General features: G+C 51.2%; 34 non-coding genes across 34 annotated transcripts; all 34 read right to left on the reverse strand.

Moving 5' to 3' along the window:
* Positions 1–510: 510 nt before the first annotated feature.
* Positions 511–582, reverse strand: Trnah-gug (transfer RNA histidin (anticodon GUG)). Its single transcript has one exon. It is a non-coding gene; the product is annotated as a tRNA-His (tRNA).
* Positions 583–957: 375 nt separating this feature from the next.
* Trnae-cuc (transfer RNA glutamic acid (anticodon CUC)) lies at positions 958–1,028 on the reverse strand. The gene has a single exon. It is a non-coding gene; the product is annotated as a tRNA-Glu (tRNA).
* Positions 1,029–1,471: 443 nt separating this feature from the next.
* On the reverse strand, positions 1,472–1,553 carry Trnal-uag (transfer RNA leucine (anticodon UAG)). The gene has a single exon. It is a non-coding gene; the product is annotated as a tRNA-Leu (tRNA).
* Positions 1,554–2,468: 915 nt separating this feature from the next.
* Positions 2,469–2,541, reverse strand: Trnae-cuc (transfer RNA glutamic acid (anticodon CUC)). The gene has a single exon. It is a non-coding gene; the product is annotated as a tRNA-Glu (tRNA).
* A 444-nt stretch (positions 2,542–2,985) lies between these two features.
* Trnal-uag (transfer RNA leucine (anticodon UAG)) lies at positions 2,986–3,067 on the reverse strand. The gene has a single exon. It is a non-coding gene; the product is annotated as a tRNA-Leu (tRNA).
* Positions 3,068–3,533: 466 nt separating this feature from the next.
* Positions 3,534–3,605, reverse strand: Trnah-gug (transfer RNA histidin (anticodon GUG)). The gene has a single exon. It is a non-coding gene; the product is annotated as a tRNA-His (tRNA).
* Positions 3,606–3,980: 375 nt separating this feature from the next.
* On the reverse strand, positions 3,981–4,052 carry Trnae-cuc (transfer RNA glutamic acid (anticodon CUC)). Its single transcript has one exon. It is a non-coding gene; the product is annotated as a tRNA-Glu (tRNA).
* A 444-nt stretch (positions 4,053–4,496) lies between these two features.
* Trnal-uag (transfer RNA leucine (anticodon UAG)) lies at positions 4,497–4,578 on the reverse strand. The gene has a single exon. It is a non-coding gene; the product is annotated as a tRNA-Leu (tRNA).
* A 466-nt stretch (positions 4,579–5,044) lies between these two features.
* Trnah-gug (transfer RNA histidin (anticodon GUG)) lies at positions 5,045–5,116 on the reverse strand. The gene has a single exon. It is a non-coding gene; the product is annotated as a tRNA-His (tRNA).
* Positions 5,117–5,491: 375 nt separating this feature from the next.
* On the reverse strand, positions 5,492–5,563 carry Trnae-cuc (transfer RNA glutamic acid (anticodon CUC)). Its single transcript has one exon. It is a non-coding gene; the product is annotated as a tRNA-Glu (tRNA).
* Positions 5,564–6,006: 443 nt separating this feature from the next.
* Positions 6,007–6,088, reverse strand: Trnal-uag (transfer RNA leucine (anticodon UAG)). The gene has a single exon. It is a non-coding gene; the product is annotated as a tRNA-Leu (tRNA).
* A 465-nt stretch (positions 6,089–6,553) lies between these two features.
* On the reverse strand, positions 6,554–6,625 carry Trnah-gug (transfer RNA histidin (anticodon GUG)). Its single transcript has one exon. It is a non-coding gene; the product is annotated as a tRNA-His (tRNA).
* Positions 6,626–7,000: 375 nt separating this feature from the next.
* On the reverse strand, positions 7,001–7,071 carry Trnae-cuc (transfer RNA glutamic acid (anticodon CUC)). Its single transcript has one exon. It is a non-coding gene; the product is annotated as a tRNA-Glu (tRNA).
* A 445-nt stretch (positions 7,072–7,516) lies between these two features.
* On the reverse strand, positions 7,517–7,598 carry Trnal-uag (transfer RNA leucine (anticodon UAG)). Its single transcript has one exon. It is a non-coding gene; the product is annotated as a tRNA-Leu (tRNA).
* A 466-nt stretch (positions 7,599–8,064) lies between these two features.
* Positions 8,065–8,136, reverse strand: Trnah-gug (transfer RNA histidin (anticodon GUG)). Its single transcript has one exon. It is a non-coding gene; the product is annotated as a tRNA-His (tRNA).
* A 375-nt stretch (positions 8,137–8,511) lies between these two features.
* Trnae-cuc (transfer RNA glutamic acid (anticodon CUC)) lies at positions 8,512–8,583 on the reverse strand. Its single transcript has one exon. It is a non-coding gene; the product is annotated as a tRNA-Glu (tRNA).
* Positions 8,584–9,027: 444 nt separating this feature from the next.
* Trnal-uag (transfer RNA leucine (anticodon UAG)) lies at positions 9,028–9,109 on the reverse strand. Its single transcript has one exon. It is a non-coding gene; the product is annotated as a tRNA-Leu (tRNA).
* Positions 9,110–9,575: 466 nt separating this feature from the next.
* On the reverse strand, positions 9,576–9,647 carry Trnah-gug (transfer RNA histidin (anticodon GUG)). The gene has a single exon. It is a non-coding gene; the product is annotated as a tRNA-His (tRNA).
* A 375-nt stretch (positions 9,648–10,022) lies between these two features.
* Positions 10,023–10,094, reverse strand: Trnae-cuc (transfer RNA glutamic acid (anticodon CUC)). Its single transcript has one exon. It is a non-coding gene; the product is annotated as a tRNA-Glu (tRNA).
* Positions 10,095–10,538: 444 nt separating this feature from the next.
* Trnal-uag (transfer RNA leucine (anticodon UAG)) lies at positions 10,539–10,620 on the reverse strand. Its single transcript has one exon. It is a non-coding gene; the product is annotated as a tRNA-Leu (tRNA).
* Positions 10,621–11,086: 466 nt separating this feature from the next.
* Trnah-gug (transfer RNA histidin (anticodon GUG)) lies at positions 11,087–11,158 on the reverse strand. The gene has a single exon. It is a non-coding gene; the product is annotated as a tRNA-His (tRNA).
* Positions 11,159–11,533: 375 nt separating this feature from the next.
* Trnae-cuc (transfer RNA glutamic acid (anticodon CUC)) lies at positions 11,534–11,605 on the reverse strand. The gene has a single exon. It is a non-coding gene; the product is annotated as a tRNA-Glu (tRNA).
* Positions 11,606–12,049: 444 nt separating this feature from the next.
* On the reverse strand, positions 12,050–12,131 carry Trnal-uag (transfer RNA leucine (anticodon UAG)). The gene has a single exon. It is a non-coding gene; the product is annotated as a tRNA-Leu (tRNA).
* Positions 12,132–12,597: 466 nt separating this feature from the next.
* On the reverse strand, positions 12,598–12,669 carry Trnah-gug (transfer RNA histidin (anticodon GUG)). The gene has a single exon. It is a non-coding gene; the product is annotated as a tRNA-His (tRNA).
* A 375-nt stretch (positions 12,670–13,044) lies between these two features.
* Positions 13,045–13,116, reverse strand: Trnae-cuc (transfer RNA glutamic acid (anticodon CUC)). Its single transcript has one exon. It is a non-coding gene; the product is annotated as a tRNA-Glu (tRNA).
* Positions 13,117–13,560: 444 nt separating this feature from the next.
* On the reverse strand, positions 13,561–13,642 carry Trnal-uag (transfer RNA leucine (anticodon UAG)). Its single transcript has one exon. It is a non-coding gene; the product is annotated as a tRNA-Leu (tRNA).
* Positions 13,643–14,108: 466 nt separating this feature from the next.
* Positions 14,109–14,180, reverse strand: Trnah-gug (transfer RNA histidin (anticodon GUG)). Its single transcript has one exon. It is a non-coding gene; the product is annotated as a tRNA-His (tRNA).
* A 375-nt stretch (positions 14,181–14,555) lies between these two features.
* Positions 14,556–14,627, reverse strand: Trnae-cuc (transfer RNA glutamic acid (anticodon CUC)). The gene has a single exon. It is a non-coding gene; the product is annotated as a tRNA-Glu (tRNA).
* A 444-nt stretch (positions 14,628–15,071) lies between these two features.
* Trnal-uag (transfer RNA leucine (anticodon UAG)) lies at positions 15,072–15,153 on the reverse strand. The gene has a single exon. It is a non-coding gene; the product is annotated as a tRNA-Leu (tRNA).
* Positions 15,154–15,619: 466 nt separating this feature from the next.
* On the reverse strand, positions 15,620–15,691 carry Trnah-gug (transfer RNA histidin (anticodon GUG)). The gene has a single exon. It is a non-coding gene; the product is annotated as a tRNA-His (tRNA).
* A 375-nt stretch (positions 15,692–16,066) lies between these two features.
* Trnae-cuc (transfer RNA glutamic acid (anticodon CUC)) lies at positions 16,067–16,138 on the reverse strand. Its single transcript has one exon. It is a non-coding gene; the product is annotated as a tRNA-Glu (tRNA).
* Positions 16,139–16,582: 444 nt separating this feature from the next.
* Positions 16,583–16,664, reverse strand: Trnal-uag (transfer RNA leucine (anticodon UAG)). Its single transcript has one exon. It is a non-coding gene; the product is annotated as a tRNA-Leu (tRNA).
* Positions 16,665–17,130: 466 nt separating this feature from the next.
* Trnah-gug (transfer RNA histidin (anticodon GUG)) lies at positions 17,131–17,202 on the reverse strand. The gene has a single exon. It is a non-coding gene; the product is annotated as a tRNA-His (tRNA).
* Positions 17,203–17,577: 375 nt separating this feature from the next.
* Positions 17,578–17,649, reverse strand: Trnae-cuc (transfer RNA glutamic acid (anticodon CUC)). The gene has a single exon. It is a non-coding gene; the product is annotated as a tRNA-Glu (tRNA).
* Positions 17,650–21,810: the final 4,161 nt, after the last annotated feature.

A 21,810-nucleotide genomic window follows, 5' to 3' on the forward strand; every position in this document is an offset into this window, starting at 1 on the left:
TGGTGCCTAAAACCAGCGCCTTAGACCGCTCGGCCACGTTACCCCTTGGAAGAGCGGCGGCAAAACGTTCCCTTTGTACTACAAAGATCACTTCGAAATGGAAGTATCTTGGCAATCGCCGTGCCATGTATTTTCACTGCTCTCCCACTGGAAGCGTCTCTTTAGGCCACCCACAACAAGAAAATGCCGTGCCCGCCATATGGTAGCGACGCCACTTGTCTGTAGCTGTCGTAGTTAAGGAGACAGCATCAAGAGACGTTTTCGTGCCGTGACCAGGTTTCGAACCTGGGCTTTCCGTAACCACTAAAGTGTCATAGCTGTACCTGTCAGGCGGAGCTAGAATGCTCCATGTAACAAACATATGTGAGCTCAAGGAGGTTACACTTGTGATGAAGTGGTAGTACAAACTGCGGCCTGCGGAACACGAGTGAACAACCAAGAAAGCACTGTGATTTCGAGTACTCGTGCACTATCGTCAATGCAACGGCAGCAAGGAAAAACTTTCAAAATTGCCGTGACCAGGATTCGAACCTGGGTTATTGCGGCCACAACGCAATGTCCTAACCACTAGACGATCACGGCCACGGAGGCGCCCGCCAGAGCAGCTGGCGGGAATGCAAGTGGCGGTACACAGCAAAGCCCAGCCCACAGTGTCACGCCACAGCAGTGTCAGACACGTTCTCCATCACATGTATACAAACAAATGAACGTGCCTGCGCTGTCGGGACACTAACTACAGTGGTTAGCTGCATTCACCTCCGTGGCAATGTCTTGCAGTCCTCCAAGCCTCTTGACTACAGACATGTGACTCGATAACAAGTGGACAGACGCTGCATCTCTCTCGCCGTCGGGTGTTGCCACGAATCATACTTAACGTGGCTTTCTGCACGCGTCAGCGTAGCGTCAGTCGAGCAAAGTCGAGACAAGTCGCATAAGAGGAGCAACAAAAACGCGCATTTCCGGTACCGGGAATCGAACCCGGCCTCCTGGGTGAGAGCCAGGTATCCTAGCCACTAGACTACACCGGATTACGGCGCCAGTGCTCCTCCAGCGAACGCAGCAAGCACCCACGATTAACTTACGACACCTGTAAAAAATCCACTTTCGCACGCTATAGAACGGCATGTTCTGGACGCATATCGTGGAGACGAACGCCAGCAGTGATGAGGGCAAAAGGCGCCTACAATCCTGCCGTTGCACCACGTACTGTTCTACGACAATTCACGAAGCAGACGCTCACGCCTTGTTGTGCTGTTTCCTTTGCGGGCAATGAGTGCATCTGCCTTCGATGCAGGAAACATTACACGTTTGGCAGCTGCGGTATTGGAACCCACGCCTCCGAAGAGACTGGTGCCTGAAACCAGCGCCTTAGACCGCTCGGCCACGCTACCTACGCAACACGCGCGTCACATGAGCTGCGTCCTACTCCACGAGAACACACAGCAACGGCACAAAAATGAGACGCCAAAATTGGCAACGGTGGGATTCGAACCCACGCCTCCGAAGAGACTGGTGCCTAAAACCAGCGCCTTAGACCGCTCGGCCACGTTACCCTTGGAAGAGCGGCGGCAAAACGTTCCCTTTGTACTACAAAGATCACTTCGAAATGGAAGTATCTTGGCAATCGCCGTGCATGTATTTTCACTGCTCTCCCACTGGAAGCGTCTCTTTAGGCCACCCACAACAAGAAAATGCCGTGCCCGCCATATGGTAGCGACGCCACTTGTCTGTAGCTGTCGTAGTTAAGGAGACAGCATCAAGAGACGTTTTCGTGCCGTGACCAGGTTTCGAACCTGGGCTTTCCGTAACCACTAAAGTGTCATAGCTGTACCTGTCAGGCGGAGCTAGAATGCTCCATGTAACAAACATATGTGAGCTCAAGGAGGTTACACTTGTGATGAAGTGGTAGTACAAACTGCGGCCTGCGGAACACGAGTGAACAACCAAGAAAGCACTGTGATTTCGAGTACTCGTGCACTATCGTCAATGCAACGGCAGCAAGGAAAAACTTTCAAAATTGCCGTGACAGGATTCGAACCTGGGTTATTGCGGCCACAACGCAATGTCCTAACCACTAGACGATCACGGCCACGGAGGCGCCCGCCAGAGCAGCTGGCGGGAATGCAAGTGGCGGTACACAGCACAGCAAGCCCAGCCCACAGTGTCACGCCACAGCAGTGTCAGACACGTTCTCCATCACATGTATACAAACAAATGAACGTGCCTGCGCTGTCGGGACACTAACTACAGTGGTTAGCTGCATTCACCTCCGTGGCAATGTCTTGCAGTCCTCCAAGCCTCTTGACTACAGACATGTGACTCGATAACAAGTGGACAGACGCTGCATCTCTCTCGCCGTCGGGTGTTGCCACGAATCATACTTAACGTGGCTTTCTGCACGCGTCAGCGTAGCGTCAGTCGAGCAAAGTCGAGACAAGTCGCATAAGAGGAGCAACAAAAACGCGCATTTCCGGTACCGGGAATCGAACCCGGGCCTCCTGGGTGAGAGCGCAGGTATCCTAGCCACTAGACTACACCGGATTACGGCGCCAGTGCTCCTCCAGCGAACGCAGCAAGCACCCACGATTAACTTACGACACCTGTAAAAAATCCACTTTCGCACGCTATAGAACGGCATGTTCTGGACGCATATCGTGGAGACGAACGCCAGCAGTGATGAGGGCAAAAGGCGCCTACAAATCCTGCCGTTGCACCACGTACTGTTCTACGACAATTCACGAAGCAGACGCTCACGCCTTGTTGTGCTGTTTCCTTTGCGGGCAATGAGTGCATCTGCCTTCGATGCAGGAAACATTACACGTTTGGCAGCTGCGGTATTGGAACCCACGCCTCCGAAGAGACTGGTGCCTGAAACCAGCGCCTTAGACCGCTCGGCCACGCTACCTACGCAACACGCGCGTCACATGAGCTGCGTCCTACTCCACGAGAACACACAGCAACGGCACAAAAATGAGACGCCAAAATTGGCAACGGTGGGATTCGAACCCACGCCTCCGAAGAGACTGGTGCCTAAAACCAGCGCCTTAGACCGCTCGGCCACGTTACCCTTGGAAGAGCGGCGGCAAAACGTTCCCTTTGTACTACAAAGATCACTTCGAAATGGAAGTATCTTGGCAATCGCCGTGCCATGTATTTTCACTGCTCTCCCACTGGAAGCGTCTCTTTAGGCCACCCACAACAAGAAAATGCCGTGCCCGCCATATGGTAGCGACGCCACTTGTCTGTAGCTGTCGTAGTTAAGGAGACAGCATCAAGAGACGTTTTCGTGCCGTGACCAGGTTTCGAACCTGGGCTTTCCGTAACCACTAAAGTGTCATAGCTGTACCTGTCAGGCGGAGCTAGAATGCTCCATGTAACAAACATATGTGAGCTCAAGGAGGTTACACTTGTGATGAAGTGGTAGTACAAACTGCGGCCTGCGGAACACGAGTGAACAACCAAGAAAGCACTGTGATTTCGAGTACTCGTGCACTATCGTCAATGCAACGGCAGCAAGGAAAAACTTTCAAAATTGCCGTGACCAGGATTCGAACCTGGGTTATTGCGGCCACAACGCAATGTCCTAACCACTAGACGATCACGGCCACGGAGGCGCCCGCCAGAGCAGCTGGCGGGAATGCAAGTGGCGGTACACAGCAAAGCCCAGCCCACAGTGTCACGCCACAGCAGTGTCAGACACGTTCTCCATCACATGTATACAAACAAATGAACGTGCCTGCGCTGTCGGGACACTAACTACAGTGGTTAGCTGCATTCACCTCCGTGGCAATGTCTTGCAGTCCTCCAAGCCTCTTGACTACAGACATGTGACTCGATAACAAGTGGACAGACGCTGCATCTCTCTCGCCGTCGGGTGTTGCCACGAATCATACTTAACGTGGCTTTCTGCACGCGTCAGCGTAGCGTCAGTCGAGCAAAGTCGAGACAAGTCGCATAAGAGGAGCAACAAAAACGCGCATTTCCGGTACCGGGAATCGAACCCGGGCCTCCTGGGTGAGAGCCAGGTATCCTAGCCACTAGACTACACCGGATTACGGCGCCAGTGCTCCTCCAGCGAACGCAGCAAGCACCCACGATTAACTTACGACACCTGTAAAAAATCCACTTTCGCACGCTATAGAACGGCATGTTCTGGACGCATATCGTGGAGACGAACGCCAGCAGTGATGAGGGCAAAAGGCGCCTACAAATCCTGCCGTTGCACCACGTACTGTTCTACGACAATTCACGAAGCAGACGCTCACGCCTTGTTGTGCTGTTTCCTTTGCGGGCAATGAGTGCATCTGCCTTCGATGCAGGAAACATTACACGTTTGGCAGCTGCGGTATTGGAACCCACGCCTCCGAAGAGACTGGTGCCTGAAACCAGCGCCTTAGACCGCTCGGCCACGCTACCTACGCAACACGCGCGTCACATGAGCTGCGTCCTACTCCACGAGAACACACAGCAACGGCACAAAAATGAGACGCCAAAATTGGCAACGGTGGGATTCGAACCCACGCCTCCGAAGAGACTGGTGCCTAAAACCAGCGCCTTAGACCGCTCGGCCACGTTACCCTTGGAAGAGCGGCGGCAAAACGTTCCCTTTGTACTACAAAGATCACTTCGAAATGGAAGTATCTTGGCAATCGCCGTGCCATGTATTTTCACTGCTCTCCCACTGGAAGCGTCTCTTTAGGCCACCCACAACAAGAAAATGCCGTGCCCGCCATATGGTAGCGACGCCACTTGTCTGTAGCTGTCGTAGTTAAGGAGACAGCATCAAGAGACGTTTTCGTGCCGTGACCAGGTTTCGAACCTGGGCTTTCCGTAACCACTAAAGTGTCATAGCTGTACCTGTCAGGCGGAGCTAGAATGCTCCATGTAACAAACATATGTGAGCTCAAGGAGGTTACACTTGTGATGAAGTGGTAGTACAAACTGCGGCCTGCGGAACACGAGTGAACAACCAAGAAAGCACTGTGATTTCGAGTACTCGTGCACTATCGTCAATGCAACGGCAGCAAGGAAAAACTTTCAAAATTGCCGTGACCAGGATTCGAACCTGGGTTATTGCGGCCACAACGCAATGTCCTAACCACTAGACGATCACGGCCACGGAGGCGCCCGCCAGAGCAGCTGGCGGGAATGCAAGTGGCGGTACACAGCAAAGCCCAGCCCACAGTGTCACGCCACAGCAGTGTCAGACACGTTCTCCATCACATGTATACAAACAAATGAACGTGCCTGCGCTGTCGGGACACTAACTACAGTGGTTAGCTGCATTCACCTCCGTGGCAATGTCTTGCAGTCCTCCAAGCCTCTTGACTACAGACATGTGACTCGATAACAAGTGGACAGACGCTGCATCTCTCTCGCCGTCGGGTGTTGCCACGAATCATACTTAACGTGGCTTTCTGCACGCGTCAGCGTAGCGTCAGTCGAGCAAAGTCGAGACAAGTCGCATAAGAGGAGCAACAAAAACGCGCATTTCCGGTACCGGGAATCGAACCCGGGCCTCCTGGGTGAGAGCCAGGTATCCTAGCCACTAGACTACACCGGATTACGGCGCCAGTGCTCCTCCAGCGAACGCAGCAAGCACCCACGATTAACTTACGACACCTGTAAAAAATCCACTTTCGCACGCTATAGAACGGCATGTTCTGGACGCATATCGTGAGACGAACGCCAGCAGTGATGAGGGCAAAAGGCGCCTACAAATCCTGCCGTTGCACCACGTACTGTTCTACGACAATTCACGAAGCAGACGCTCACGCCTTGTTGTGCTGTTTCCTTTGCGGGCAATGAGTGCATCTGCCTTCGATGCAGGAAACATTACACGTTTGGCAGCTGCGGTATTGGAACCCACGCCTCCGAAGAGACTGGTGCCTGAAACCAGCGCCTTAGACCGCTCGGCCACGCTACCTACGCAACACGCGCGTCACATGAGCTGCGTCCTACTCCACGAGAACACACAGCAACGGCACAAAAATGAGACGCCAAAATTGGCAACGGTGGGATTCGAACCCACGCCTCCGAAGAGACTGGTGCCTAAAACCAGCGCCTTAGACCGCTCGGCCACGTTACCCTTGGAAGAGCGGCGGCAAAACGTTCCTTTGTACTACAAAGATCACTTCGAAATGGAAGTATCTTGGCAATCGCCGTGCCATGTATTTTCACTGCTCTCCCACTGGAAGCGTCTCTTTAGGCCACCCACAACAAGAAAATGCCGTGCCCGCCATATGGTAGCGACGCCACTTGTCTGTAGCTGTCGTAGTTAAGGAGACAGCATCAAGAGACGTTTTCGTGCCGTGACCAGGTTTCGAACCTGGGCTTTCCGTAACCACTAAAGTGTCATAGCTGTACCTGTCAGGCGGAGCTAGAATGCTCCATGTAACAAACATATGTGAGCTCAAGGAGGTTACACTTGTGATGAAGTGGTAGTACAAACTGCGGCCTGCGGAACACGAGTGAACAACCAAGAAAGCACTGTGATTTCGAGTACTCGTGCACTATCGTCAATGCAACGGCAGCAAGGAAAAACTTTCAAAATTGCCGTGACCAGGATTCGAACCTGGGTTATTGCGGCCACAACGCAATGTCCTAACCACTAGACGATCACGGCCACGGAGGCGCCCGCCAGAGCAGCTGGCGGGAATGCAAGTGGCGGTACACAGCAAAGCCCAGCCCACAGTGTCACGCCACAGCAGTGTCAGACACGTTCTCCATCACATGTATACAAACAAATGAACGTGCCTGCGCTGTCGGGACACTAACTACAGTGGTTAGCTGCATTCACCTCCGTGGCAATGTCTTGCAGTCCTCCAAGCCTCTTGACTACAGACATGTGACTCGATAACAAGTGGACAGACGCTGCATCTCTCTCGCCGTCGGGTGTTGCCACGAATCATACTTAACGTGGCTTTCTGCACGCGTCAGCGTAGCGTCAGTCGAGCAAAGTCGAGACAAGTCGCATAAGAGGAGCAACAAAAACGCGCATTTCCGGTACCGGAATCGAACCCGGGCCTCCTGGGTGAGAGCCAGGTATCCTAGCCACTAGACTACACCGGATTACGGCGCCAGTGCTCCTCCAGCGAACGCAGCAAGCACCCCACGATTAACTTACGACACCTGTAAAAAATCCACTTTCGCACGCTATAGAACGGCATGTTCTGGACGCATATCGTGGAGACGAACGCCAGCAGTGATGAGGGCAAAAGGCGCCTACAAATCCTGCCGTTGCACCACGTACTGTTCTACGACAATTCACGAAGCAGACGCTCACGCCTTGTTGTGCTGTTTCCTTTGCGGGCAATGAGTGCATCTGCCTTCGATGCAGGAAACATTACACGTTTGGCAGCTGCGGTATTGGAACCCACGCCTCCGAAGAGACTGGTGCCTGAAACCAGCGCCTTAGACCGCTCGGCCACGCTACCTACGCAACACGCGCGTCACATGAGCTGCGTCCTACTCCACGAGAACACACAGCAACGGCACAAAAATGAGACGCCAAAATTGGCAACGGTGGGATTCGAACCCACGCCTCCGAAGAGACTGGTGCCTAAAACCAGCGCCTTAGACCGCTCGGCCACGTTACCCTTGGAAGAGCGGCGGCAAAACGTTCCCTTTGTACTACAAAGATCACTTCGAAATGGAAGTATCTTGGCAATCGCCGTGCCATGTATTTTCACTGCTCTCCCACTGGAAGCGTCTCTTTAGGCCACCCACAACAAGAAAATGCCGTGCCCGCCATATGGTAGCGACGCCACTTGTCTGTAGCTGTCGTAGTTAAGGAGACAGCATCAAGAGACGTTTTCGTGCCGTGACCAGGTTTCGAACCTGGGCTTTCCGTAACCACTAAAGTGTCATAGCTGTACCTGTCAGGCGGAGCTAGAATGCTCCATGTAACAAACATATGTGAGCTCAAGGAGGTTACACTTGTGATGAAGTGGTAGTACAAACTGCGGCCTGCGGAACACGAGTGAACAACCAAGAAAGCACTGTGATTTCGAGTACTCGTGCACTATCGTCAATGCAACGGCAGCAAGGAAAAACTTTCAAAATTGCCGTGACCAGGATTCGAACCTGGGTTATTGCGGCCACAACGCAATGTCCTAACCACTAGACGATCACGGCCACGGAGGCGCCCGCCAGAGCAGCTGGCGGGAATGCAAGTGGCGGTACACAGCAAAGCCCAGCCCACAGTGTCACGCCACAGCAGTGTCAGACACGTTCTCCATCACATGTATACAAACAAATGAACGTGCCTGCGCTGTCGGGACACTAACTACAGTGGTTAGCTGCATTCACCTCCGTGGCAATGTCTTGCAGTCCTCCAAGCCTCTTGACTACAGACATGTGACTCGATAACAAGTGGACAGACGCTGCATCTCTCTCGCCGTCGGGTGTTGCCACGAATCATACTTAACGTGGCTTTCTGCACGCGTCAGCGTAGCGTCAGTCGAGCAAAGTCGAGACAAGTCGCATAAGAGGAGCAACAAAAACGCGCATTTCCGGTACCGGGAATCGAACCCGGGCCTCCTGGGTGAGAGCCAGGTATCCTAGCCACTAGACTACACCGGATTACGGCGCCAGTGCTCCTCCAGCGAACGCAGCAAGCACCCACGATTAACTTACGACACCTGTAAAAAATCCACTTTCGCACGCTATAGAACGGCATGTTCTGGACGCATATCGTGGAGACGAACGCCAGCAGTGATGAGGGCAAAAGGCGCCTACAAATCCTGCCGTTGCACCACGTACTGTTCTACGACAATTCACGAAGCAGACGCTCACGCCTTGTTGTGCTGTTTCCTTTGCGGGCAATGAGTGCATCTGCCTTCGATGCAGGAAACATTACACGTTTGGCAGCTGCGGTATTGGAACCCACGCCTCCGAAGAGACTGGTGCCTGAAACCAGCGCCTTAGACCGCTCGGCCACGCTACCTACGCAACACGCGCGTCACATGAGCTGCGTCCTACTCCACGAGAACACACAGCAACGGCACAAAAATGAGACGCCAAAATTGGCAACGGTGGGATTCGAACCCACGCCTCCGAAGAGACTGGTGCCTAAAACCAGCGCCTTAGACCGCTCGGCCACGTTACCCTTGGAAGAGCGGCGGCAAAACGTTCCCTTTGTACTACAAAGATCACTTCGAAATGGAAGTATCTTGGCAATCGCCGTGCCATGTATTTTCACTGCTCTCCCACTGGAAGCGTCTCTTTAGGCCACCCACAACAAGAAAATGCCGTGCCCGCCATATGGTAGCGACGCCACTTGTCTGTAGCTGTCGTAGTTAAGGAGACAGCATCAAGAGACGTTTTCGTGCCGTGACCAGGTTTCGAACCTGGGCTTTCCGTAACCACTAAAGTGTCATAGCTGTACCTGTCAGGCGGAGCTAGAATGCTCCATGTAACAAACATATGTGAGCTCAAGGAGGTTACACTTGTGATGAAGTGGTAGTACAAACTGCGGCCTGCGGAACACGAGTGAACAACCAAGAAAGCACTGTGATTTCGAGTACTCGTGCACTATCGTCAATGCAACGGCAGCAAGGAAAAACTTTCAAAATTGCCGTGACCAGGATTCGAACCTGGGTTATTGCGGCCACAACGCAATGTCCTAACCACTAGACGATCACGGCCACGGAGGCGCCCGCCAGAGCAGCTGGCGGGAATGCAAGTGGCGGTACACAGCAAAGCCCAGCCCACAGTGTCACGCCACAGCAGTGTCAGACACGTTCTCCATCACATGTATACAAACAAATGAACGTGCCTGCGCTGTCGGGACACTAACTACAGTGGTTAGCTGCATTCACCTCCGTGGCAATGTCTTGCAGTCCTCCAAGCCTCTTGACTACAGACATGTGACTCGATAACAAGTGGACAGACGCTGCATCTCTCTCGCCGTCGGGTGTTGCCACGAATCATACTTAACGTGGCTTTCTGCACGCGTCAGCGTAGCGTCAGTCGAGCAAAGTCGAGACAAGTCGCATAAGAGGAGCAACAAAAACGCGCATTTCCGGTACCGGGAATCGAACCCGGGCCTCCTGGGTGAGAGCCAGGTATCCTAGCCACTAGACTACACCGGATTACGGCGCCAGTGCTCCTCCAGCGAACGCAGCAAGCACCCACGATTAACTTACGACACCTGTAAAAAATCCACTTTCGCACGCTATAGAACGGCATGTTCTGGACGCATATCGTGGAGACGAACGCCAGCAGTGATGAGGGCAAAAGGCGCCTACAAATCCTGCCGTTGCACCACGTACTGTTCTACGACAATTCACGAAGCAGACGCTCACGCCTTGTTGTGCTGTTTCCTTTGCGGGCAATGAGTGCATCTGCCTTCGATGCAGGAAACATTACACGTTTGGCAGCTGCGGTATTGGAACCCACGCCTCCGAAGAGACTGGTGCCTGAAACCAGCGCCTTAGACCGCTCGGCCACGCTACCTACGCAACACGCGCGTCACATGAGCTGCGTCCTACTCCACGAGAACACACAGCAACGGCACAAAAATGAGACGCCAAAATTGGCAACGGTGGGATTCGAACCCACGCCTCCGAAGAGACTGGTGCCTAAAACCAGCGCCTTAGACCGCTCGGCCACGTTACCCTTGCAAGAGCGGCGGCAAAACGTTCCCTTTGTACTACAAAGATCACTTCGAAATGGAAGTATCTTGGCAATCGCCGTGCCATGTATTTTCACTGCTCTCCCACTGGAAGCGTCTCTTTAGGCCACCCACAACAAGAAAATGCCGTGCCCGCCATATGGTAGCGACGCCACTTGTCTGTAGCTGTCGTAGTTAAGGAGACAGCATCAAGAGACGTTTTCGTGCCGTGACCAGGTTTCGAACCTGGGCTTTCCGTAACCACTAAAGTGTCATAGCTGTACCTGTCAGGCGGAGCTAGAATGCTCCATGTAACAAACATATGTGAGCTCAAGGAGGTTACACTTGTGATGAAGTGGTAGTACAAACTGCGGCCTGCGGAACACGAGTGAACAACCAAGAAAGCACTGTGATTTCGAGTACTCGTGCACTATCGTCAATGCAACGGCAGCAAGGAAAAACTTTCAAAATTGCCGTGACCAGGATTCGAACCTGGGTTATTGCGGCCACAACGCAATGTCCTAACCACTAGACGATCACGGCCACGGAGGCGCCCGCCAGAGCAGCTGGCGGGAATGCAAGTGGCGGTACACAGCAAAGCCCAGCCCACAGTGTCACGCCACAGCAGTGTCAGACACGTTCTCCATCACATGTATACAAACAAATGAACGTGCCTGCGCTGTCGGGACACTAACTACAGTGGTTAGCTGCATTCACCTCCGTGGCAATGTCTTGCAGTCCTCCAAGCCTCTTGACTACAGACATGTGACTCGATAACAAGTGGACAGACGCTGCATCTCTCTCGCCGTCGGGTGTTGCCACGAATCATACTTAACGTGGCTTTCTGCACGCGTCAGCGTAGCGTCAGTCGAGCAAAGTCGAGACAAGTCGCATAAGAGGAGCAACAAAAACGCGCATTTCCGGTACCGGGAATCGAACCCGGGCCTCCTGGGTGAGAGCCAGGTATCCTAGCCACTAGACTACACCGGATTACGGCGCCAGTGCTCCTCCAGCGAACGCAGCAAGCACCCACGATTAACTTACGACACCTGTAAAAAATCCACTTTCGCACGCTATAGAACGGCATGTTCTGGACGCATATCGTGGAGACGAACGCCAGCAGTGATGAGGGCAAAAGGCGCCTACAAATCCTGCCGTTGCACCACGTACTGTTCTACGACAATTCACGAAGCAGACGCTCACGCCTTGTTGTGCTGTTTCCTTTGCGGGCAATGAGTGCATCTGCCTTCGATGCAGGAAACATTACACGTTTGGCAGCTGCGGTATTGGAACCCACGCCTCCGAAGAGACTGGTGCCTGAAACCAGCGCCTTAGACCGCTCGGCCACGCTACCTACGCAACACGCGCGTCACATGAGCTGCGTCCTACTCCACGAGAACACACAGCAACGGCACAAAAATGAGACGCCAAAATTGGCAACGGTGGGATTCGAACCCACGCCTCCGAAGAGACTGGTGCCTAAAACCAGCGCCTTAGACCGCTCGGCCACGTTACCCTTGGAAGAGCGGCGGCAAAACGTTCCCTTTGTACTACAAAGATCACTTCGAAATGGAAGTATCTTGGCAATCGCCGTGCCATGTATTTTCACTGCTCTCCCACTGGAAGCGTCTCTTTAGGCCACCCACAACAAGAAAATGCCGTGCCCGCCATATGGTAGCGACGCCACTTGTCTGTAGCTGTCGTAGTTAAGGAGACAGCATCAAGAGACGTTTTCGTGCCGTGACCAGGTTTCGAACCTGGGCTTTCCGTAACCACTAAAGTGTCATAGCTGTACCTGTCAGGCGGAGCTAGAATGCTCCATGTAACAAACATATGTGAGCTCAAGGAGGTTACACTTGTGATGAAGTGGTAGTACAAACTGCGGCCTGCGGAACACGAGTGAACAACCAAGAAAGCACTGTGATTTCGAGTACTCGTGCACTATCGTCAATGCAACGGCAGCAAGGAAAAACTTTCAAAATTGCCGTGACCAGGATTCGAACCTGGGTTATTGCGGCCACAACGCAATGTCCTAACCACTAGACGATCACGGCCACGGAGGCGCCCGCCAGAGCAGCTGGCGGGAATGCAAGTGGCGGTACACAGCAAAGCCCAGCCCACAGTGTCACGCCACAGCAGTGTCAGACACGTTCTCCATCACATGTATACAAACAAATGAACGTGCCTGCGCTGTCGGGACACTAACTACAGTGGTTAGCTGCATTCACCTCCGTGGCAATGTCTTGCAGTCCTCCAAGCCTCTTGACTACAGACATGTGACTCGATAACAAGTGGACAGACGCTGCATCTCTCTCGCCGTCGGGTGTTGCCACGAATCATACTTAACGTGGCTTTCTGCACGCGTCAGCGTAGCGTCAGTCGAGCAAAGTCGAGACAAGTCGCATAAGAGGAGCAACAAAAACGCGCATTTCCGGTACCGGGAATCGAACCCGGGCCTCCTGGGTGAGAGCCAGGTATCCTAGCCACTAGACTACACCGGATTACGGCGCCAGTGCTCCTCCAGCGAACGCAGCAAGCACCCACGATTAACTTACGACACCTGTAAAAAATCCACTTTCGCACGCTATAGAACGGCATGTTCTGGACGCATATCGTGGAGACGAACGCCAGCAGTGATGAGGGCAAAAGGCGCCTACAAATCCTGCCGTTGCACCACGTACTGTTCTACGACAATTCACGAAGCAGACGCTCACGCCTTGTTGTGCTGTTTCCTTTGCGGGCAATGAGTGCATCTGCCTTCGATGCAGGAAACATTACACGTTTGGCAGCTGCGGTATTGGAACCCACGCCTCCGAAGAGACTGGTGCCTGAAACCAGCGCCTTAGACCGCTCGGCCACGCTACCTACGCAACACGCGCGTCACATGAGCTGCGTCCTACTCCACGAGAACACACAGCAACGGCACAAAAATGAGACGCCAAAATTGGCAACGGTGGGATTCGAACCCACGCCTCCGAAGAGACTGGTGCCTAAAACCAGCGCCTTAGACCGCTCGGCCACGTTACCCTTGGAAGAGCGGCGGCAAAACGTTCCCTTTGTACTACAAAGATCACTTCGAAATGGAAGTATCTTGGCAATCGCCGTGCCATGTATTTTCACTGCTCTCCCACTGGAAGCGTCTCTTTAGGCCACCCACAACAAGAAAATGCCGTGCCCGCCATATGGTAGCGACGCCACTTGTCTGTAGCTGTCGTAGTTAAGGAGACAGCATCAAGAGACGTTTTCGTGCCGTGACCAGGTTTCGAACCTGGGCTTTCCGTAACCACTAAAGTGTCATAGCTGTACCTGTCAGGCGGAGCTAGAATGCTCCATGTAACAAACATATGTGAGCTCAAGGAGGTTACACTTGTGATGAAGTGGTAGTACAAACTGCGGCCTGCGGAACACGAGTGAACAACCAAGAAAGCACTGTGATTTCGAGTACTCGTGCACTATCGTCAATGCAACGGCAGCAAGGAAAAACTTTCAAAATTGCCGTGACCAGGATTCGAACCTGGGTTATTGCGGCCACAACGCAATGTCCTAACCACTAGACGATCACGGCCACGGAGGCGCCCGCCAGAGCAGCTGGCGGGAATGCAAGTGGCGGTACACAGCAAAGCCCAGCCCACAGTGTCACGCCACAGCAGTGTCAGACACGTTCTCCATCACATGTATACAAACAAATGAACGTGCCTGCGCTGTCGGGACACTAACTACAGTGGTTAGCTGCATTCACCTCCGTGGCAATGTCTTGCAGTCCTCCAAGCCTCTTGACTACAGACATGTGACTCGATAACAAGTGGACAGACGCTGCATCTCTCTCGCCGTCGGGTGTTGCCACGAATCATACTTAACGTGGCTTTCTGCACGCGTCAGCGTAGCGTCAGTCGAGCAAAGTCGAGACAAGTCGCATAAGAGGAGCAACAAAAACGCGCATTTCCGGTACCGGGAATCGAACCCGGGCCTCCTGGGTGAGAGCCAGGTATCCTAGCCACTAGACTACACCGGATTACGGCGCCAGTGCTCCTCCAGCGAACGCAGCAAGCACCCACGATTAACTTACGACACCTGTAAAAAATCCACTTTCGCACGCTATAGAACGGCATGTTCTGGACGCATATCGTGGAGACGAACGCCAGCAGTGATGAGGGCAAAAGGCGCCTACAAATCCTGCCGTTGCACCACGTACTGTTCTACGACAATTCACGAAGCAGACGCTCACGCCTTGTTGTGCTGTTTCCTTTGCGGGCAATGAGTGCATCTGCCTTCGATGCAGGAAACATTACACGTTTGGCAGCTGCGGTATTGGAACCCACGCCTCCGAAGAGACTGGTGCCTGAAACCAGCGCCTTAGACCGCTCGGCCACGCTACCTACGCAACACGCGCGTCACATGAGCTGCGTCCTACTCCACGAGAACACACAGCAACGGCACAAAAATGAGACGCCAAAATTGGCAACGGTGGGATTCGAACCCACGCCTCCGAAGAGACTGGTGCCTAAAACCAGCGCCTTAGACCGCTCGGCCACGTTACCCTTGGAAGAGCGGCGGCAAAACGTTCCCTTTGTACTACAAAGATCACTTCGAAATGGAAGTATCTTGGCAATCGCCGTGCCATGTATTTTCACTGCTCTCCCACTGGAAGCGTCTCTTTAGGCCACCCACAACAAGAAAATGCCGTGCCCGCCATATGGTAGCGACGCCACTTGTCTGTAGCTGTCGTAGTTAAGGAGACAGCATCAAGAGACGTTTTCGTGCCGTGACCAGGTTTCGAACCTGGGCTTTCCGTAACCACTAAAGTGTCATAGCTGTACCTGTCAGGCGGAGCTAGAATGCTCCATGTAACAAACATATGTGAGCTCAAGGAGGTTACACTTGTGATGAAGTGGTAGTACAAACTGCGGCCTGCGGAACACGAGTGAACAACCAAGAAAGCACTGTGATTTCGAGTACTCGTGCACTATCGTCAATGCAACGGCAGCAAGGAAAAACTTTCAAAATTGCCGTGACCAGGATTCGAACCTGGGTTATTGCGGCCACAACGCAATGTCCTAACCACTAGACGATCACGGCCACGGAGGCGCCCGCCAGAGCAGCTGGCGGGAATGCAAGTGGCGGTACACAGCAAAGCCCAGCCCACAGTGTCACGCCACAGCAGTGTCAGACACGTTCTCCATCACATGTATACAAACAAATGAACGTGCCTGCGCTGTCGGGACACTAACTACAGTGGTTAGCTGCATTCACCTCCGTGGCAATGTCTTGCAGTCCTCCAAGCCTCTTGACTACAGACATGTGACTCGATAACAAGTGGACAGACGCTGCATCTCTCTCGCCGTCGGGTGTTGCCACGAATCATACTTAACGTGGCTTTCTGCACGCGTCAGCGTAGCGTCAGTCGAGCAAAGTCGAGACAAGTCGCATAAGAGGAGCAACAAAAACGCGCATTTCCGGTACCGGGAATCGAACCCGGGCCTCCTGGGTGAGAGCCAGGTATCCTAGCCACTAGACTACACCGGATTACGGCGCCAGTGCTCCTCCAGCGAACGCAGCAAGCACCCACGATTAACTTACGACACCTGTAAAAAATCCACTTTCGCACGCTATAGAACGGCATGTTCTGGACGCATATCGTGGAGACGAACGCCAGCAGTGATGAGGGCAAAAGGCGCCTACAAATCCTGCCGTTGCACCACGTACTGTTCTACGACAATTCACGAAGCAGACGCTCACGCCTTGTTGTGCTGTTTCCTTTGCGGGCAATGAGTGCATCTGCCTTCGATGCAGGAAACATTACACGTTTGGCAGCTGCGGTATTGGAACCCACGCCTCCGAAGAGACTGGTGCCTGAAACCAGCGCCTTAGACCGCTCGGCCACGCTACCTACGCAACACGCGCGTCACATGAGCTGCGTCCTACTCCACGAGAACACACAGCAACGGCACAAAAATGAGACGCCAAAATTGGCAACGGTGGGATTCGAACCCACGCCTCCGAAGAGACTGGTGCCTAAAACCAGCGCCTTAGACCGCTCGGCCACGTTACCCTTGCAAGAGCGGCGGCAAAACGTTCCCTTTGTACTACAAAGATCACTTCGAAATGGAAGTATCTTGGCAATCGCCGTGCCATGTATTTTCACTGCTCTCCCACTGGAAGCGTCTCTTTAGGCCACCCACAACAAGAAAATGCCGTGCCCGCCATATGGTAGCGACGCCACTTGTCTGTAGCTGTCGTAGTTAAGGAGACAGCATCAAGAGACGTTTTCGTGCCGTGACCAGGTTTCGAACCTGGGCTTTCCGTAACCACTAAAGTGTCATAGCTGTACCTGTCAGGCGGAGCTAGAATGCTCCATGTAACAAACATATGTGAGCTCAAGGAGGTTACACTTGTGATGAAGTGGTAGTACAAACTGCGGCCTGCGGAACACGAGTGAACAACCAAGAAAGCACTGTGATTTCGAGTACTCGTGCACTATCGTCAATGCAACGGCAGCAAGGAAAAACTTTCAAAATTGCCGTGACCAGGATTCGAACCTGGGTTATTGCGGCCACAACGCAATGTCCTAACCACTAGACGATCACGGCCACGGAGGCGCCCGCCAGAGCAGCTGGCGGGAATGCAAGTGGCGGTACACAGCAAAGCCCAGCCCACAGTGTCACGCCACAGCAGTGTCAGACACGTTCTCCATCACATGTATACAAACAAATGAACGTGCCTGCGCTGTCGGGACACTAACTACAGTGGTTAGCTGCATTCACCTCCGTGGCAATGTCTTGCAGTCCTCCAAGCCTCTTGACTACAGACATGTGACTCGATAACAAGTGGACAGACGCTGCATCTCTCTCGCCGTCGGGTGTTGCCACGAATCATACTTAACGTGGCTTTCTGCACGCGTCAGCGTAGCGTCAGTCGAGCAAAGTCGAGACAAGTCGCATAAGAGGAGCAACAAAAACGCGCATTTCCGGTACCGGGAATCGAACCCGGGCCTCCTGGGTGAGAGCCAGGTATCCTAGCCACTAGACTACACCGGATTACGGCGCCAGTGCTCCTCCAGCGAACGCAGCAAGCACCCACGATTAACTTACGACACCTGTAAAAAATCCACTTTCGCACGCTATAGAACGGCATGTTCTGGACGCATATCGTGGAGACGAACGCCAGCAGTGATGAGGGCAAAAGGCGCCTACAAATCCTGCCGTTGCACCACGTACTGTTCTACGACAATTCACGAAGCAGACGCTCACGCCTTGTTGTGCTGTTTCCTTTGCGGGCAATGAGTGCATCTGCCTTCGATGCAGGAAACATTACACGTTTGGCAGCTGCGGTATTGGAACCCACGCCTCCGAAGAGACTGGTGCCTGAAACCAGCGCCTTAGACCGCTCGGCCACGCTACCTACGCAACACGCGCGTCACATGAGCTGCGTCCTACTCCACGAGAACACACAGCAACGGCACAAAAATGAGACGCCAAAATTGGCAACGGTGGGATTCGAACCCACGCCTCCGAAGAGACTGGTGCCTAAAACCAGCGCCTTAGACCGCTTTTTTTTTTTTTTTTTTTTTTTTTTTTGACCAGCGCTCTGCCACTTTTTTTTTTTTTTTTTTTTTTTTTTTTTTTTTTTTTTTTTTTTTTTTTTTTGAGACCGATGCCTTATCCATTGGGCCACTTTTTTTTTGTTTTTTTTTGTCTTTTTTCTTTCGTTCTATTTTTTTTTTTTTTTTTTTTTTTTTTTGTTTTGTTTTTTGTTTAGTTCTTTGCTTGTTAATTTAATTTTGAGGCCCTTGTTTTTTCGTTAGCAAACCGTACGCCCTACCAACTTTGTTTTTTTTTTTTTTTTTTTTTAGTTGTTATTTTTTTTTAATATAGCTTTCTGTGTCAGATAAGCGTCGGCAAGGAGGGCAGGGGTCAAAAAATGCTGAGGCCCGGCCTCAATGCCGACCCTCATCCGTCACCTAATGGCGGAATGTCCATTTATAGCGTGCTTTGAATGTTTAATTATTAATTGCCGATCTTGGCTAGGCCTCATAATTGAAAAAAAAATTTGAATTGAAGCGCTGATTGAGGATAATCGTTAAATAAATGAATTGCTTGTCGTAATAAATGTGGGAAATAAAATTCGGGACTCCCTTCATTTGTTGCTACTTAAAATTTTAAGATGAACTGAATCATGTAGTGTTCTTCGCTTCTCCGATTATCGTTGTATAAAAGAAAGTCTTTTGTTTGCTCTTCGCCGTCATCCGATTCCCAGTCTCTCAAAGACAATTTTGAGCATGTTGCCGTACATCGTTTTATGGCCTGGATTGTTAACTACTCTATCATATTCATTTTTCAGGTACATATGAAAATCAATGATATTGTCAGTCCCTAAGTTATTAATGACATAGCTAACGTAGTTTCCCATTAACCAATGAATTGAGTTATTTTTGGTGGCAGGGAAATACAGTATCTGTGGCCGGAGAAGTGTCTGAGGCTGAAAATTTTCGGTGGACGATCTTGTCAGGAAAGCCAATTGGTCTCTCAACCATTTCCAGTTTTGCAGATGTCCTGCACACGTGAATCTGTGTACTGTTGTATCGAGGAGATTACATTTGAGACAAAGGTTTGTTTGGCTAATCCCGATTGAGTGCAAACGTTCGTTGGTGCTAACTATATTGTTCACCGATTTGTACCATGATGTTTTTGCGTCGGAGGAGAGACCACGTAGGTTAATGTTCTTCCATATAGTTGCCCAATCGTAATGCGGATATTTTGCCTCTATTTTATTCTTCCCTTCATTTTTCTTTCTGAGACACAGAATTGCTCGGGCCGTTAACTGCCGCAAATTAGTTAGTTCGCCATTGATATAACTCAGATCGACGAAAAATGTACGCACATGACGAAGACGGGGATTAATTTTTTGCACATCAACTGGCGCGTGGAGACTTGCAGGTCTAAGAATTTCAAATAACTTAGTTGTAATGCTTGTAGCGTTTTCGTTGAGAAGACTAGTGGTCCGTTTGAGGAAAAGAGCAGAGGCCTTGTTCTTAATGTCAGTTAATCCCAGACCGCCATTGCTGGGATCTAGGGTAGCTGTTCTCCCAGTCACTCTAAACACTTCACCTCGCCATAGGTAGTTAGTGACGAGTGACATTATCTTTCCAGCGATCATGGTGGGGAGTGGAAAGATTTGCGCCGTATAATAAGCTTTTGATAAGAGGCAGTTATTAATTAAATGGATTCTCTGAAATTGATTTAAAGTTCGGTGCAGATTTTCTCTGATGGCTCCTTGAATGTATCCGGATGTAGTTTTCCAATTAATGGCCGCCATTTTTATTGGACACGTAGTCAGAGTCGTTCCAAGTGATTTGCACTGAGTGACCGGTGTTGCCCAAGTGACAGTTACGTGTTGAAAACCCCGCAGGTTGAGAAATCTGCTCTTATTAGCATTGGTGATAGCTCCCGACACGCTGCAGTACTTTTTAATGAGCAGTTCTAATTTGGAAATGTCATCGACGTTCCGTAATACGACGCCTACATCATCAGCGTATGCATTTATGACTGTTTTGTGACCTGCTAACGTAATACCTGTTAGGTTGGCGTGAAGACTGCGGAGTAGCGGCTCCAAGGAAAAGACGAATAGAAGCATGGAAAGCGGGCTGCCCTGAGGAACGCCGCGCCGTATCTGGATCTGCTTAGTTCTTTGACAGTTGACAGAGATACTTGCGCTGAATCCCAACGCAACGTTCGTGACCACACTGAGAGCTCGTTCGTCAAACCCGATTTTTCTCATTGTTGTAAGAAGGAACCTGTGATCCACACGGTCGAAGGCTTTGTGAAAATCAATAAAACAAATGGCACATTTGATGTTCGTCACAGAGGTGATGGCAATTAAATCCCTGTATTCCGCAATACTTTTGAAAATAGTTCTGCCAGGTACACATGACTGATGTTGACTTACTATTTTTTTGGCTAAAAGTGAAAGTCTGTTATTTAACATTCTAGCTATGATTTTATAGTCGGAGTTAAGCAACGAAATAGGGCGAAAGTTGTGTAGATTTCGCTTCGATGTAGTCTTTGGAACTAGTACTATTGTGCATTCTTTCATAGCAGCAGGTAGTGGTTTTCCTTGGATAATCTCGTTTGCCATTTGAGTAAACTTTGCTCCAATGAGTGACCAGTATCGCAGATAAAATTCAACGGGCAACCCATCCGGCCCCGGTGACTTTTTTAAAGGAGACTTGCGGACGGTTTCGTGGACATCCTCTTCAGTGAAATCAGTAAGAAGTCCTTCATTGTCCTCTTCTGACAGTTGAGGAACTATGCTGTCAAGAAATTCTTCAAAGGATTCTTCGCATAACTGACCGGCTGAATATAGATTGTGGTAATACTGGTAAACCTCGTTGACGATCTCTTTCTGTGAAGTAACGGTCAGACCGGTCGGAGTCTGGATCTCATCAAGAAAGGTTCGACTCCTATGTTTTGCGTGTCGCAAGAGGTGATACAAGGAAGCAGTTTCGTCCCCTGATAATGACTTGGCTTTCGACTTTACTTTTAGTCCTTCCAGCTGTTGTTGTTTAATGCGGAGTAATTTGGCCTTAGTTTTCTTAATGTCTTCCAAACGAATGCCGGAAATGCTCGCCTGTTCATACAAGTTCCGTAACATTGCATAATAAAATTCTATGGTGTTCTTGAGTTCACGGGATCGTTGGAGACTGTAGTGAATTAAAACGCTCCGCAGTTTTGGTTTTGCCCTGTTGCACCACCAGTCCGTAACAGTCACATAGCGATCTACCGAGCGCAAGCACATGTTCCACGTTTCGTTGACAACATCGGCTAACTCATTGTCCTGCAGCAAAGATACGTTCAGCTTCCACTGACTTCTGAAGCGGCGAGTTGGTTGTGCCTTTAAATTGATAGAAGCCAGCATACTGCAATGGTCGGAGAAATATACAGGAATTGTCTCGACTTTAACTAAGGATCTTTCCATACCTTGTGACACATATATCCTATCAATTCTGCTACAGGACTGTGTAGCTATGTACGTATATGCAACAACAGTGGGATATTTAATTTCCCAAGTATCCCTGAGTTTTAGATCCGTAACTAGCCGCTTCAACTCGTTACAGCAATTAAAATTGGGAGTCTGATCTTTTTTATTTAATACACAGTTAAAATCGCCGCCAATTAAAAGTTGCGGCGGGTTTTTCCGTA

Source organism: Schistocerca cancellata, unplaced genomic scaffold, assembly GCF_023864275.1.
Source record: "Schistocerca cancellata isolate TAMUIC-IGC-003103 unplaced genomic scaffold, iqSchCanc2.1 HiC_scaffold_433, whole genome shotgun sequence".
Classification (NCBI taxonomy): Eukaryota; Metazoa; Arthropoda; class Insecta; order Orthoptera; family Acrididae; genus Schistocerca; species Schistocerca cancellata.